General features: G+C 43.2%; 1 protein-coding gene across 1 annotated transcript in view; it reads left to right on the top strand.

Annotated features, from left to right (window-relative positions):
* Positions 1-14674, top strand: part of eeig1a (estrogen-induced osteoclastogenesis regulator 1a) — a 46102-nt gene that overhangs the window by 10937 nt on the left and 20491 nt on the right. The window lies entirely within an intron of this gene.

Below are 14674 nucleotides of genomic sequence, written 5' to 3'. Positions count from 1 at the left end.
TTTCAGATATATGTAACAACACAGAATATGTATTCAGTAACTTTCAGATATATGTAACAAAACAGAATATGTATTCAGTAACTTTCAGATATATGTAACAAAACAGAATATGTATTCAGTAACTTTCAGATATATGTAACAAAACAGAATATGTATTCAGTAACTTTCAGATATATGTAACACAACAGAATATGTATTCAGTAACTTTCAGATATATGTAACAACACAGAATATGTATTCAGTAACTTTCAGATATATGTAACAAAACAGAATATGTATTCAGTAACTTTCAGATATATGTAACAAACCAGAATATGTATTCAGTAACTTTCAGATAAATGTAACAACAGAATGCTTATGCAGTAACTTTTAACAATGCAAACGGGAGCGAGATCTCTTATTAAAATACAACAAATTACACTTGTGAAACAGATGTAATTAGAGAAAAAAGTCCTGTTACCCTTTATAGTTTAGGTAGATAAAGGTCTCAGTCACATTTGAGTAAAATAATCCTATTTCTATAAACGTCATTGGATCTTTTTTTTAAAAGATAGTTTATTTTCACGGACCCCCTTGCAATCACACCACGGACCACTCGGGGTCCGCGGACCCCCGGTTGAGAAACACTGGACTAAACGGCCTTTATTAATAGAGAACAGCGTTTTGAACAGTGTTGCTTCAGCGCCCCGCGGAGACCAGGTCCCGGAGGTGTTGTCCCCCCACCGACAGCACAGCCGGCCTTCGATCGTCAACACGCTGCGAAGGCGTCTCTCACGGACAGGGACCGTGTCGGTCCTCGTGGAGAAGGGAACCCCATATGGTCGCTGGACGGCTGGGACGGGGGAAACCCCGGCCTGCTGCCGTGCGCTTGTTGAGGCTCCGTCGGTCCAACCTCGTCCTTCTGGTTTATGTTCGCGTTTTGACCTCGTCATCTCGCTTCTGCAAGGCGCTCAGCACTCTCTGAATGACCCCGGCAAGGGTCACGAGCGTGATAGAGAAGTGGTAGGAATGGATAACCGCAGCTTATGAGAGAGGGCAGAGGGGAAGTACGGTTCCTTTTATTGCTTCAAGAAGCGTATCCGAGAAGGGCACACGAAGTCGTGTTTTGGTTAAAAGAGATGTCTCTATCCGAATCTCAGTTCAGATCTGTGTTTACTTGCCCCGTGAGCCGGATCAGGACTCCATGTGCTCCCCACCGAGATAGTCTGACAAAACAAAATGTGAGAGGCGGCAGATAAAAAGTGGAGATGTGATATAGTTAAGGGTGTAAGTTTGATGATCCTCGTCTAATTAGGGCTGCGCTGGTGCGGTGTCGTATTTTCCCAGCCAATACTGATTCTGAGGACGAGCCTCGATACCAAAAGTACCGATCCGATCCATTCCTTTTGCTGAGCAGTGCAGATTTAGACCATAACTTTGGGGGCCAGTGGGCAAAACAATTCAGATGGAATCGGGGTTTTTTTTCCCCCCACTTTTGAAGAAATATGAGATTCCATGTGCCAAAAATGCATTAAATCAAACCATTTTGCTTTTATTTATGACATGTTACTCGTGACCTTCTGGTATCCGATTTTAGTCTTGAGTAAGATTTCCTACACTGGTACCCCACTTTTGCCTGGTATCAGCCCAGTATTCAGTACCAGTATGGGTATCGGTGCGTCCCTAGTTATAATGTGTACAACCACAAAAAAGCATAAGTGCGAGACAGTATTAATTAAATCTGTATATATTTTTCTTTCTTTATATATTTATTATTTTTCTTCTGTTTATTTTTTATTTTATTTATATATTTTTTAATATTTTTTTTATTTTATTTATATATTTTTTTATATTTTTTAATTTTATTTATATATTTTTTATATTTTATTCATTATTTATTTTATATTTATATATTTTCTGTATATTTAATATATATATATATATTTATATACAAGCGGTAGTGAGGCTGGTCTGAATTGGCAAACCAGATTATTCCACACCAGTGTGTTCGTTTGCATGATAAGTTTCATAATGACAAAGCACACTGTTTGTGCATGTGGGAGGTAATGTGATATGATTAATATGAAACAGGTACGGGGGGGAGGGGGGATGATGAAATGGTCTCTCTGCAGTAGTCGCACCGTTTTACATGGCAGATATGATGGAGGGGGTGGGGAGTTGAGTCTTGGTGGAGCTGTAGAGACCACGGCCAGAGGAGTTCTCCGTTTGATGTGGCAACGTGGCCAGATGTGTCTATTTCCTGTTCCGAAATCAGATCTGGCCTCGGCCTTGTGGCCACACACACACACACACACACACACACACACACAGAGCGTGTGTTGTGTTTCCACGTGTACAGTATGAGGGTTTGCACACCCAGCTACCTTTGCAGCAAGTACTCGCTCCACGATTAGATGAAGGGTTCATGTACTATAAAAAGAAAAATGCTGATTAAACCTCTTCAGTACTGGAAGTCCAACTAACCTTTCGTACCTGAAATTTATTGTTCGGCATCTTAAAAGCGGGTTCGATTAGGCCCGAGAGAGGTTTATTTGTTTCCTTTGACAAAGGGCCAGTATGAACTTAGTTGGCGCTATGCGACATTATCTTCCATGTGTTTTTAACCATTTAGTGAGAGTAGGTGAATGTCTGGTTGGGGTGTGGGTGGGGGGTGGGGGTGTGGGTGGGGGTTAGGCTCGGTAGGCTGAATGGAAGAGATGAGAGCGAATGGAGGGAAGAGGAAAGACTCCACAGACGAATGGGGGTTTATGGCAAGAGTGAGAGTTTGACCGGGACAAGTGGCTCCTCAACAGCTGTTTCCTGTTTTCCTTGCAGTTTTCCAGCCGTTGGTGTTTTGAGGGGTGGTGGGATCATTTGGCAATTTCCCCCCCCCCCCTTAGTGTGAGCAGGTAGCCAAATGAACCTCCTCCTCTGAGGAGAACCCCAAACTCCGGTCAAACTGATTATTTTTAAGGCTTTATTGCTGCAAAACTGGAAACTGTTACTAAAATATTCCTGTTGTCTCTGTTATCCAGTAATATTAATAACAATGATAATAATAGTAATAATAATAATGATGATGATAATAATATGCTCACCTTATCCAATCCCTAAGGGTGCGCCCCGTCAGGTGGCTGGGCACACCCTTGGGGATAGGACGAGTAGCTCAGATATCTGGGAGGAGCTTGAAGTAGCGCCACTGCTCCTCCGCACTGAAAGGAGCCAACGGAGGTGGTTTGGACATCTAGTTAGGATGCGTCCTGGGCGTTCCAGGCACGACCAACTGGGAGGAGACCCCCCCCGGGTAGACCTAAGACAAGCTGGGGTGATTATATATTCTGGCTGGGATCCTCCAGGAGGATCCCAAGGCTCCTCCTGGAGGAGCCGGTGGTTGTGGCCAGGGAAAGGAATGTCCGGGCTTCCCTCCTCAGCCTGCTACCACCACGACCTGGACCCGGATAAGCAGCAGAAAATGCTGATAATGACAATAATGATGTCGCAATACACGCCGTAACATGAAAGTGCAGTAGTGAAATGAGGAAGAAATCCGAATGGGGACAAAGCTCATCTTTGGCTTTAAAAAAAAAAATGGTCCATAAAAGTCTCTTTTGAAGAGGATTTGAATTTTGCTCCCCTGATAAAATGAAAACCGGAAGTCCTACGACACCATTACACTACCTGAAATTATTGGATGAAAAGTCCTTTTCCTGTCAGCAGACGGAGCCTGTAGATTCATTCCTTTAACAGCCTAAATGTGAATTTGAGTTGAATTCCATTTGAAATTGTTCTAGCGCAGTGTTCCTCAACCGGGGCTCCGCGGACCCCTAGTGGTCCGTGGTGTAATTGCAAGGGGTCCGTGAAAATAAAATATCTTTTTAAAAAAAGATCCTATGACATTTATAGAAATGGGATTATTTTACTCAAATGTGACTGAGGCCTTTATCTGCCTAAACTATAAAGGGTAACAGGACTTTTTTCTCTAATTACATCTGTTTCACAAGTGTAATTTATTGTATTTTAATAAGAGATCTCGCTCCCGTTTGCATCGTTAAAAGTTACTGAATACATATTCTGTTGTTACATATATCTGAAAGTTACTGAATACATATTCTGTTTTGTTACATATATCTGAAAGTTACTGAATACATATTCTGTGTTGTTACATATATCTGAAAGTTACTGAATACATATTCTGTGTTGTTACATATATCTGAAAGTTACTGAATACATATTCTGTTTTGTTACATATATCTGAAAGTTACTGCATAAGAATTCTGTTTTGTTAACTATATCTAAGTTACAACTGAAAGCTCTTATTTTTGCCCCAAAGAGTGAATAAATGCTATAATGCAATTTAAAATGCAGTTTCTACTGTTTCTATCAAATTGCCACCCCCCTCCCCCAAGATCAGGTGGAGGGGTCCTCAGGGTAGATCAAAAATACGCAGGGGGTCCAGGACCCCAAAAAGGTTGAGAACCACTGTTCTAGTTGACGCCAGTTGGTTGACAAACACTAAATCAGGTTTCATGTAGACGGCCGGTTACCGAGTGTGCCGGCTCTGTAAACGGGAACACCGCTTCAGATTCAACCAATGAATGACCTCGGAAGACTGCTCTTCCAGATTAGCATTCCGGCCTCATTCGTCTGTCTTGATGGGGGTGGTCCGTTGAATGATGGCCGTTCTGCTGGGAAAGTTGCAGAGTTTCAGGATCCCAACTTGTTGTTATTTGCCGTGTTGGTTTTGGATGTCCAAGGAATTTGACTGGGTGGTTACTTACATGAAAGGCACACGACGTAAAGAGGATGTTCGAAAAGCGAATGTCTAAACTGAGTCGGTCAAGGATCGTTACAGGCCCTGTGAAATGAAAAATCAGACTATCTTGTCACCTCTTTTATCTGCACTTAATTGGCATCCTTTTAACACCGTGTTCTGGAAATTCAGGGGTGTTTTTGTGTCCAGAATGTTTTTCTCTCCCTGACATACTTTTTTAGTAATGTCACGTTGCGGATGTACGCTCACAAAAATGTCCAATGACTGAATGAATGAGTGGCGTGAGATTGACTACGTTTACATGATGTTAGAAAAAGTTGATTTATTGTGTTAGTCCAACTAAAACTGGACTTTTAAAATACATGTAAAGTGTTAGTCCGACTGAAATCGTACTAAATTGAATTTCTCAAAGTGGGACTAACACACCTAGGTGACGCGGTTGGGGATGGATTTACTCTGGCATGTCTACGCTTCAACTGGCCCCGAACTGGCCTAGGCGTTCTGCACATGACCCATAGTCTTTCACCCAACAACCAACCAGCTGAAAGGGGGCATATCGCCACCTACCGTACCGGGGTCGGACATACTTCCGTCAATAAATCGATTCTCCGATTCTTGTATACTGGGACGACGACAGTAGTCCAATTACTTGGCCTGACCGAGCTTTAACCGTGCACGTAAAGGTACCGAGTGAGAGAAGGCCGTGACGTTCTACCACCAAACTGGAACTAGCTGATAGCTTATCGATGCCCACGTTGTTCTAAAAATGACTGCTTGTGATTGACTGTCAGTCAAATCAGTCTCCCGCCCCTCACTAAATCCCACCGAGCGTTGTGTTTTACTTGGATATTTGCCAAGGCGTGGAAGGGTGCAGGGCTCCAAATGGCGTTTCATGGGACCTAATAATGGGCCTGTTCTTAACCAAGTTCAAGAAGCAAAAGAAACAATTAACAGGTTCTGGGTCTTGCTCCGGGACACTTTGGACGGCACATTGATAATGGTTGTGAGGTTGACTCACCCTGTGAATTTTTGGGAATGGGAGGGCTTTTGGGAATGGGAGGGCTTTCCCTTATCCTCCCCCGCTTGTTTAACTCTCCCACTTTCGGTTGAGCTCGTGTCTACTGTGAGTTCGGTTACTCGGTATTTGAGACAAGCTCCATACAGGCGAGGTGTGAAGGTGGAGAAATCATATCTGGATTTTTAATGTCCTCTTTTCTGTGTTTAAGCTTTTTGGGTTCCCATTCAGCACTGTTTAAAATGAGTTTGCAGCCTTCTGCCCCGCTTGCCCGTTGACGGACAGTGGAGGTTCTGGGGTTCTGATCATTGATCTTTCTAGTACGGGACGTCCCCTCCGAGCAGCCAGGCTGTCCCATCGAGACTCACTGGCTCGACGTCACCCCCCCCCCACCCCCCCGGGATCCGGCTGCTTCCTCAGCACTCGGCTGGCAGGCTGTTTATTTAAGCCCTTCCCGGCCTCTGACACTGTGACACGGGCCGGCTGCTGTTTGTCTTTCTGATGTGGGCCGGGCCCCAAGGAGCCCACAGGGGCAGGATGGGAGATAAGCATCCCTCACTGGTGCATTGCTGACATGTTGAGTCATCACACGTTGGGGTACTTCAGGGGCCGCAGTGTACAGACTGAACATTTTCATATCGCACATCTAGTCAAACTGTAGAAAAAATATTGGAAGGATTTCTTTCTTCCCCGAAACCATTTACTTAGTGCTTCCTTACCAACTTGGTTATTCAATTGGTACTCCTACAGTTAGATAGATAGATAGATAGATAGATAGATAGATAGATAGATAGATGGAGAGCTTTTATTTATTTTACACTTTTCTAAAGCAATGTAACAAAGTGCTTTACAAAGAAATAAAACCAGACAAGGCAAAAATAAGAACAAGACCAAATAAGTAAGAGCAAAAATAAAAACGGTATGAATAAACAAAAACAAATATCGAACATTTGTAAAAGCTTTCACAAAGAGAACAGTTTTAAGATGAGATTTAAAAGAAGCCAGAGACTTGGTTAGTCTCAGTTCAGCAGGAAGTTGGTTCCATAGCGTGGGGGCTCTAACAGCAAAAGCCCGATCACCCTTTGGAAGAAACCGACACCTGGGAATGACCGGCAGGGCTCCACCTGCAGACTTTAATGGTGGAGAGGGCACATACCTGGTCAATAAATCAGAAATGTATGTAGGAACAAGACCGTTTAGGGTAGTGTTTCTCAACCCAGTCCTCAAGGACCCCCCCTATCCTGCAGATTTTCATTGTAACCCTGCATAGGTAGCCCTGCTTGTACTTACTCAACCAGTCATCTCATAGCACTTAATTGTGCAAGGTGTGCAAACCCAGACATTCATCGCTGATTGGTTGAATAACTACAAACAGGTACCTATTCAGGGTTGCAAAGAAAATCTGCAGGATAGGGGGTCCTTGAGGACTGGGTTGAGAAACACTGGTTTAAGGCCTTAAAAGTGAGAATCAGAATACGTCTCACTTTCTGATTCTCACTTTTAAGGTAATACATTTTTAAAATCAACTGGTATAACAGGGAGCCAGTGTAGGGAGGCAAGCACAGGAGTCATATGGTCATGTCTCTTTGGCCCAGTAATGAGCCGAGCGGTGGCGTTTTGTATCAAACCAAATCAATTTTATTTGTATAGCCCAATATCACAAATTACAAATTTGCCCCAGTGGGCTTTACAGCAACACAAGTTCCTGTCTGTAGACCCTCTCATCAGATAAGGAACAACTCCCTAAAAAAACCCAACTGCAGATGGTGGAGGGAGCCCTTCCGATACCCAAGTAATGTGCATATTGTCAGTGGTGATTCCGTATGTGGTGGGAGTGTCGGAACAGTTAAGATTTTTCCAAACACCGCGTCTTGGTTGCGTTCATACCCAAAACACGCTGCGCCAGAAATTGGTCCATCCCAAGGATCGGGTCCCCCGGCACAAACGGAGCAATATAGTGTCCGCTGTTAAGTTCCAGGAAGATTGCTGCGACTTGTACATTGGGGAAACCAAACAGATGGTGGCCAAGAGGATGGCACAGCACCGGAGAGCTAACGCGTCAGGCCAGGACTCCACAGTCTACACCAGGGGTGGGCAGTCTTACCCAGAAAGGGGCCAGTGTGGGTGAAGGTTTTTGTTCCAACCAAGCAGTTACACACCTGTGTCCCCTAATCAAGTTCCTCAGCAAAGACTCTACCGCTTGATTAGTGGGGTCAGGTGTGTAACTGCTTGGTTGGAACAAAAACCTTCACCTACACTGGCCCCTTTCTGGGTAAGACTGCCCACCCCTGGTCTACACCCATCTACAGGCCAGTGGCCACTCTTTCAAGGATGAGGATGTGCACGTCCTCAGTAGGGAGGAACGCTGATTTGAATGGGGAGTCAAAGAGGCCGTGTATGTGAGGAGGGGACGACCTTCATCCCTAATTGGGGGGGGGGGGCTAAGAGTACATCTGTCACCATCTTACAATGCTGTGATTGCAATCATTCCCCAATCCTCTGTGAATAGGACACATGGCCATTGTAACTCTAGTTAATGGTCATTTGCACATGAAACCGATTGTTGTTTTCGGTCGTCATGCCTCTGTATTGTTTATAAGGGTGTGGGGATACCTGCAGTCACTTGAGACTGAAGAGGTCACTGAGATGAGTGACGAAATGTTGTGTCCGGATGAACTGATTCACCTCGCTGGGAACATTTTACCAGCTACACTACCGTTCAAAAGTTTGGGATCACCCAAACAATTTTGTGTTTTCCATGAAAAGTCACACTTATTCACCACCATATGTTGTGAAATGAATAGAAAATAGAGTCAAGACATTGACAAGGTTAGAAATAATGATTTGTATTTGAAATAAGATTTTTTTTACATCAAACTTTGCTTTCGTCAAAGAATCCTCCATTTGCAGCAATTACAGCATTGCAGACCTTTGGCATTCTAGCTGTTAATTTGTTGAGGTAATCTGGAGAAATTGCACCCCACGCTTCCAGAAGCAGCTCCCACAAGTTGGATTGGTTGGATGGGCACTTCTTTGAGCAGATTGAGTTTCTGGAGCATCACATTTGTGGGGTCAATTAAACGCTCAAAATGGCCAGAAAAAGAGAACTTTCATCTGAAACTCGACAGTCTATTCTTGTTCTTAGAAATGAAGGCTATTCCATGCGAGAAATTGCTAAGAAATTGAAGATTTCCTACACCGGTGTGTACTACTCCCTTCAGAGGACAGCACAAACAGGCTCTAACCAGAGTAGAAAAAGAAGTGGGAGGCCGCGTTGCACAACTGAGCAAGAAGATAAGTACATTAGAGTCTCTAGTTTGAGAAACAGACACCTCACAGGTCCCCAACTGGCATCTTCATTAAATAGTACCTGTTAGAGCCTGTTTGTGCTGTCCTCTGAAGGGAGTAGTACACACCGGTGTAGGAAATCTTCAATTTCTTAGCAATTTCTCGCATGGAATAGCCTTCATTTCTAAGAACAAGAATAGACTGTCGAGTTTCAGATGAAAGTTCTCTTTTTCTGGCCATTTTGAGCGTTTAATTGACCCCACAAATGTGATGCTCCAGAAACTCAATCTGCTCAAAGAAGTGCCCATCCAACCAATCCAACTTGTGGGAGCTGCTTCTGGAAGCGTGGGGTGCAATTTCTCCAGATTACCTCAACAAATTAACAGCTAGAATGCCAAAGGTCTGCAATGCTGTAATTGCTGCAAATGGAGGATTCTTTGACGAAAGCAAAGTTTGATGTAAAAAAAATCTTATTTCAAATACAAATCATTATTTCTAACCTTGTCAATGTCTTGACTCTATTTTCTATATTCATTTCACAACATATGGTGGTGAATAAGTGTGACTTTTCATGGAAAACACAAAATTGTTTGGGTGATCCCAAACTTTTGAACGGTAGTGTATGTAGCCTTTGTTATGTCGCGTCAGCAGAGATTTTCCACTTCAGTCAGCATTTTAGCGCTTTTCCCACGCGTACATGATTAACAGGCATACATAGGACGAATGAATGATGATTTATGTCGAACATGTAAATGAGCAGGATATAACATACATTACCAATAATCTGAAGTGATCAACAAGTCCACATGTCAAACTCAGCGAACAAATCTCCATATACGTCAGATTATTTGTTCCGTGTTGGAAAAGGAGGAGGAGGAAGTAGACACTTGTTTTTTTCCTACCCCTTCTCACCTACTCTTCAGTTAATTCAGCTGCTGCACAATACAAACTCAAGTCCCTCTGTTCTGTAGAGTTCACATTCAATGCCGGTCATGCTGCACAATACAAACTCAAGTCCCTCTGTACTGTAGAGTTCACATTCAATGCCGGTCATGCTGCACAATACAAACTCAACTACTGTGAACAATAAGAATAAAGGGGGACAAAAAAGACACATCAAAAACACAAGAGAAATAATAAAGAAAAACACATCCTAATGTCATGTACCAAGACTAAACAGATCTTGATGCGACGTACACCCCAAATATCCACTCGGTGTCGTAGAAAGAAAAATGTCGTAATCTTTAGAGGTAAATAAAACTCCGTTAACACCGCATAGTTGAATTCCCCTCCTGAGAATATGTTTTGTGTATTACTCGGTAGGAGGTGGTTTGTTGCTTTGAACATTATTTGCGTTGCGTTAAATTCTACGAAATCCCTGAACTTCACTTGACTTTAAGAATAGCTTTTTTTTTGGTGCGTTCACGATATCCTACATTAACTACCCTTATGGCTCTTTTTTGTGGTATACATAATGGTTGTGGGTTGGTTTTGGAGACACATCTCTATATAAGGCTTGTGATGGAAATCCGCCGTTATCTTGATGTGATCTTTGTTTTGGCGGATGATCGTGCTCTCCACTCTCATATTCCGGATCGTATTCGGGCTCCAACATGTGTGGGTGGGTTTGAGAAGCTGCCATTTCCAATCAAGGACAAGAAATTATGCTACTTAGTAGATTTATAGTTTGCTCACGGGACCTCCTACACCGTTTTTGTATAGGGTTGTGTGCTGGTGAGAATCTGGCGGTGCCATACGTATCACGACACATGGGTTACGATTCGATATATCGCGATACTGTAAGAAAGGTGATATATTGTGATGTCATAGGCCTGTGTTCTTTGTGCTTATGCTACTTCCTGTCTTAAGTTTACGTTGTTGGGTTGGAGTGGAAGAGTCAAATGGCTGAAGATAGATTACAACACTGCCATCTAGCGGTCGTGGGGTGACACACAACATAACGTGTTTATCACGAACCTTTACACGTAAACAATGAAAAATCGATACAGTGGTTTTGAGAATCGATACAGTATCACAAAATATAATATCGCCATACCCGAGTGTATCGATAGTTTCTTACACCCCTATTATTGTATTGGACTCTGTTTCGCCATCGAGCTCTGTTTCCCCCTGAGGATGAGGCAGTGCTAAAAGCACTGCCTGCTTCTCCTGGCAGGCTTCCGGGGGTTGGCCAATCAGAAGAAAGCAGTGGGCTTTTAGGGAAGGGGGCCTTAAAGAGACAGCTAAAACAAGCTAAAACGACTTGTTTCAGACAGGATGGACTGAGGGGCTGCATAAAGGGCCAGTATAATCAATAAGGATTTCTTCTAACTGTGATTGCAAAGCTACTCTAGTGGAAGTCCAGAATAAAACTATACAGCAGGAGTAAGCAGGATATGGCCACTTAAACATCACTGGCAATGAAATAGCGCCCTGATTCCTGGCCATAAAAAAACAAGTTACCACTGTGGCGCTCTGTTAGCTTCCTCAAGAGAGGACATATTTGGAAATAAATGAGGTTTAGCTCCTTTTACTAGCTATTGGACATATCAAGGAGGGGGCTTGAAATTAGGATCTTTAAGACTTTTGCGTTACCGTTTAGGAAAATGGGCCTAATGTGCAGTAGCCGGGAGAGAACACCTGCAGCAGTATTGCAGGATGGATTCAGGGGGGTTGTTGAATTGCCTCCATTGTGTCTGTTGCAGTTTCTCGTGTAATTATTCTGGTCCTGTGTCTATAGAGCTGTTTGTTGCAGTTCTTAACGGGGTTGGCGAGGTTCTGGTCTCCGCTCTGTCATTTTGGCACGCTGTCAGCAAGAAATTACCGTCCGTCAACTCAAATATACCCTTTCACTTCTTCATGTCATTAATCACTACCTCTATAAAAGAGGTTATGAGTCTGTCTGTCTGTCTGTCTGTCTGTATTTCTCAAACAGATGTAGAGAGCGAGAGCGAGGGTAAGGGAGAAAGTAAAGGGTTTCCTAACAAACATGTCGGGAGTGAAGACAGAAAGTGTCTGTCTCCTCCGCCTCCTCCTCCCCAGCGTTCCTGGCCGAGCGTTGCCGGGGAATCAGAGGCGTGTGAGATTTCCATAGCGTCTGAACAAAGACATCCGGACATCGGAATGTGAATGAGGAGCGCTGTCTGTTGGGCTGGAGGAGCGCCATGAATAGCATGGGATTCCTGATAAGAACTGTGTGTGTTTACTTTACTGTGGTGACACTGTGAGCGAGAGCGAGATTAAACTATCGCGCCATTATTTCCTCACTTTGTTATAAATCAGAGGTCGAAGCATTTTGGCTGATTTCAGGCACGTAGATCGTTTTTTTGTAGACGCTCTCGGCTAAAGCACTTTTAAGTTTGTGTCCTCGCGTCTTAATGTTCAACTTCCTTCCAAGACTGATGTGCAGAATATGTAAACTCACTTAAAAGTGTTTGGCTTGTAAATTAAGCCTTCTCTCCTAATAACTGTCCTAACAATCACATAAAGTTGAATCAGTGTATGTACTCTTAGCCCCCCCCCCCCCCCCCCCCGCCCGCCCGCCCCGGTTCAGGGATGGTCGGTCCCTCTTCACATAGGTGGCCTCTTGGACTCCTCGTTCAAACCAGCGTTCCTCCCTATCAAGGATGTGCACATCCTCATCCGTGAAGGAGTGTCTAGTTAACGGTCATGGCAGTTTGCATATGAAACCAGTCGTTGGTTTCGGTCGTTATGCCAGTGACCGCGTTTACATGCACGGTGAAGTCGAGCTACGGTTACAGCTCCATTAGGCCATGTAATTGGACTACTGTCATTATCCCAGTGTACAAGAAGCAGGGGGAGAATCGATTTATTGACGGAAGTGTGTCCGACCCCGGTACGGTAGGGGGCGATATGCCCCCTTTCAGCCGGTTGCTATTGGACCTTCTTCTGGTTGACCTGTTGCATCACATACCAAACAAGTGACAAACAAGTTAGCGAGCGCCAGCAAGTTATCTGACACAACACTCTCTGGCAATCGCCATGATGATGCTGCACTGTTCGACTTCCGGGTGAAAGACCCCCGCGGGAACTACGGATCATGCAGTTCGGGGCTGATTGAAGCGTATACATGCCAGAGTAAATCCATCCCCAACCGCATTATCTAGGCGTGTTGGTCCCACTTCGAGAAATTCCATTTAGTACGATTTCAGTGGGACTAACAGGTTGACATGTATTTTAAAAGTCCAGTTTTAGTCGGACTAACACAATAAATCCACTTTTTCTAACATCATGTAAAGGTACTGACTGTAGTGTTTATAAGGGCAGTCAGTTGAGAGTGCAGAGGGCACTTATAGACGTGGGTGATGAAACGTTTCTCTCAATAAACGTCGTGTCCAGATGAACTGACTCAACTTTCTGTGATTTTCTTATCTGGACTATTGAGCACGCACAAAGACTCTGGCCCAACAGTGCCTCGTTTAACAAAACTCCACAGTGACCGAAATACCAAGGTGATCAGTTCATGTTGCCAAGTTGTCGTTGTTTTAATTTTAGCCCTTTGTTTTAATATCTTTCCAAATATCAGCCAGGAGCTGTGTATTATAAATGACCTGCTGACAGTGGAAATATGGAGTCGTTGCTCCGTGTTAGTGACTCCAGAGACTTTTGGCTGACCAGATGATCTGTCCTTCCCAGCACCCATCATGGAAAAGCTTTTCCTTGTAAAAATGAGTAAGCAGGACAGCATCTGTCTGTGATGTGATTCACAGTAAGGTTTCAAATGAGCCAGGCTGCGTTCAGTTGGTATGTAGCTCAAGTCTTCGGGGGACAAGATGCTAACATTATTATAAGGAGTGGGGGTTTTAGTTGTGGACCATTGTCAAGTCAAGTCAAATTTATTTGTGTGGCCCAATATCACAAATTTGCCTCAGGGGGCTTTACGTTTTATTTGTATTTTATATTGTTATTTTGGTAACACTTTAGTATGGAGAACCTATTCTAAGTAACAAAAACTTAATTGCTAGTGAATTAGTAATGATCAAGATGCCACTTTAGTATGGGGAACATATGCTAAGTAACAAAAACTTAATTTAGAGTAATTTAACACTATGAACACTTGTACTTTTGTGTGTTGTTATGTAAGAACAGACCATATTCATTAAGTGTTAGTAAGGGAGAATAACTCTTCTTGTGGTACTACCACCTTATAAAGGCCATACTAAGCAAAGCATATTGAGATGGTGCTACTAATAAGCAACACTTCTGAGGTTATAGAGGGAAAACTCATAGTTAATGGCTTACTGGTTGTATAATAAGGCCGTGCAGAATACGGCATTAATGAGTGCTTAATAAAGACCAGTGAAGAGCCAATATGTTGCTAATTTGCATGCTAATACACACCTAATTAATGGTGTATATGTTCCCCATATTAAAGTGTTACCTTTATTTTTTATTGTCCTCGCCCAAATTAAATGTACACAAACCGTAAAACATGGAAGCAAACGCTCTTGGGGTAGTACAAATTTTAATGCAACTGAAAAACAAGTGCAAGGAGGCATTAAGTGCTGCTAATACTAGTGATGGAGTTAATGCATAACTTTATTTACGTGATGGGAATTGAGCAGGAGTAGAGATATTTACAAGGTAACCGTGTAAGAGTT

The sequence above is a fragment of the Lampris incognitus genome, chromosome 1 (assembly GCF_029633865.1).
Source record: "Lampris incognitus isolate fLamInc1 chromosome 1, fLamInc1.hap2, whole genome shotgun sequence".
NCBI classification, from domain to species: domain Eukaryota; kingdom Metazoa; phylum Chordata; class Actinopteri; order Lampriformes; family Lampridae; genus Lampris; species Lampris incognitus.
Note: the sequence above shows the minus strand (reverse complement) of the source record. Positions and strands in the feature narration are given on the sequence as shown.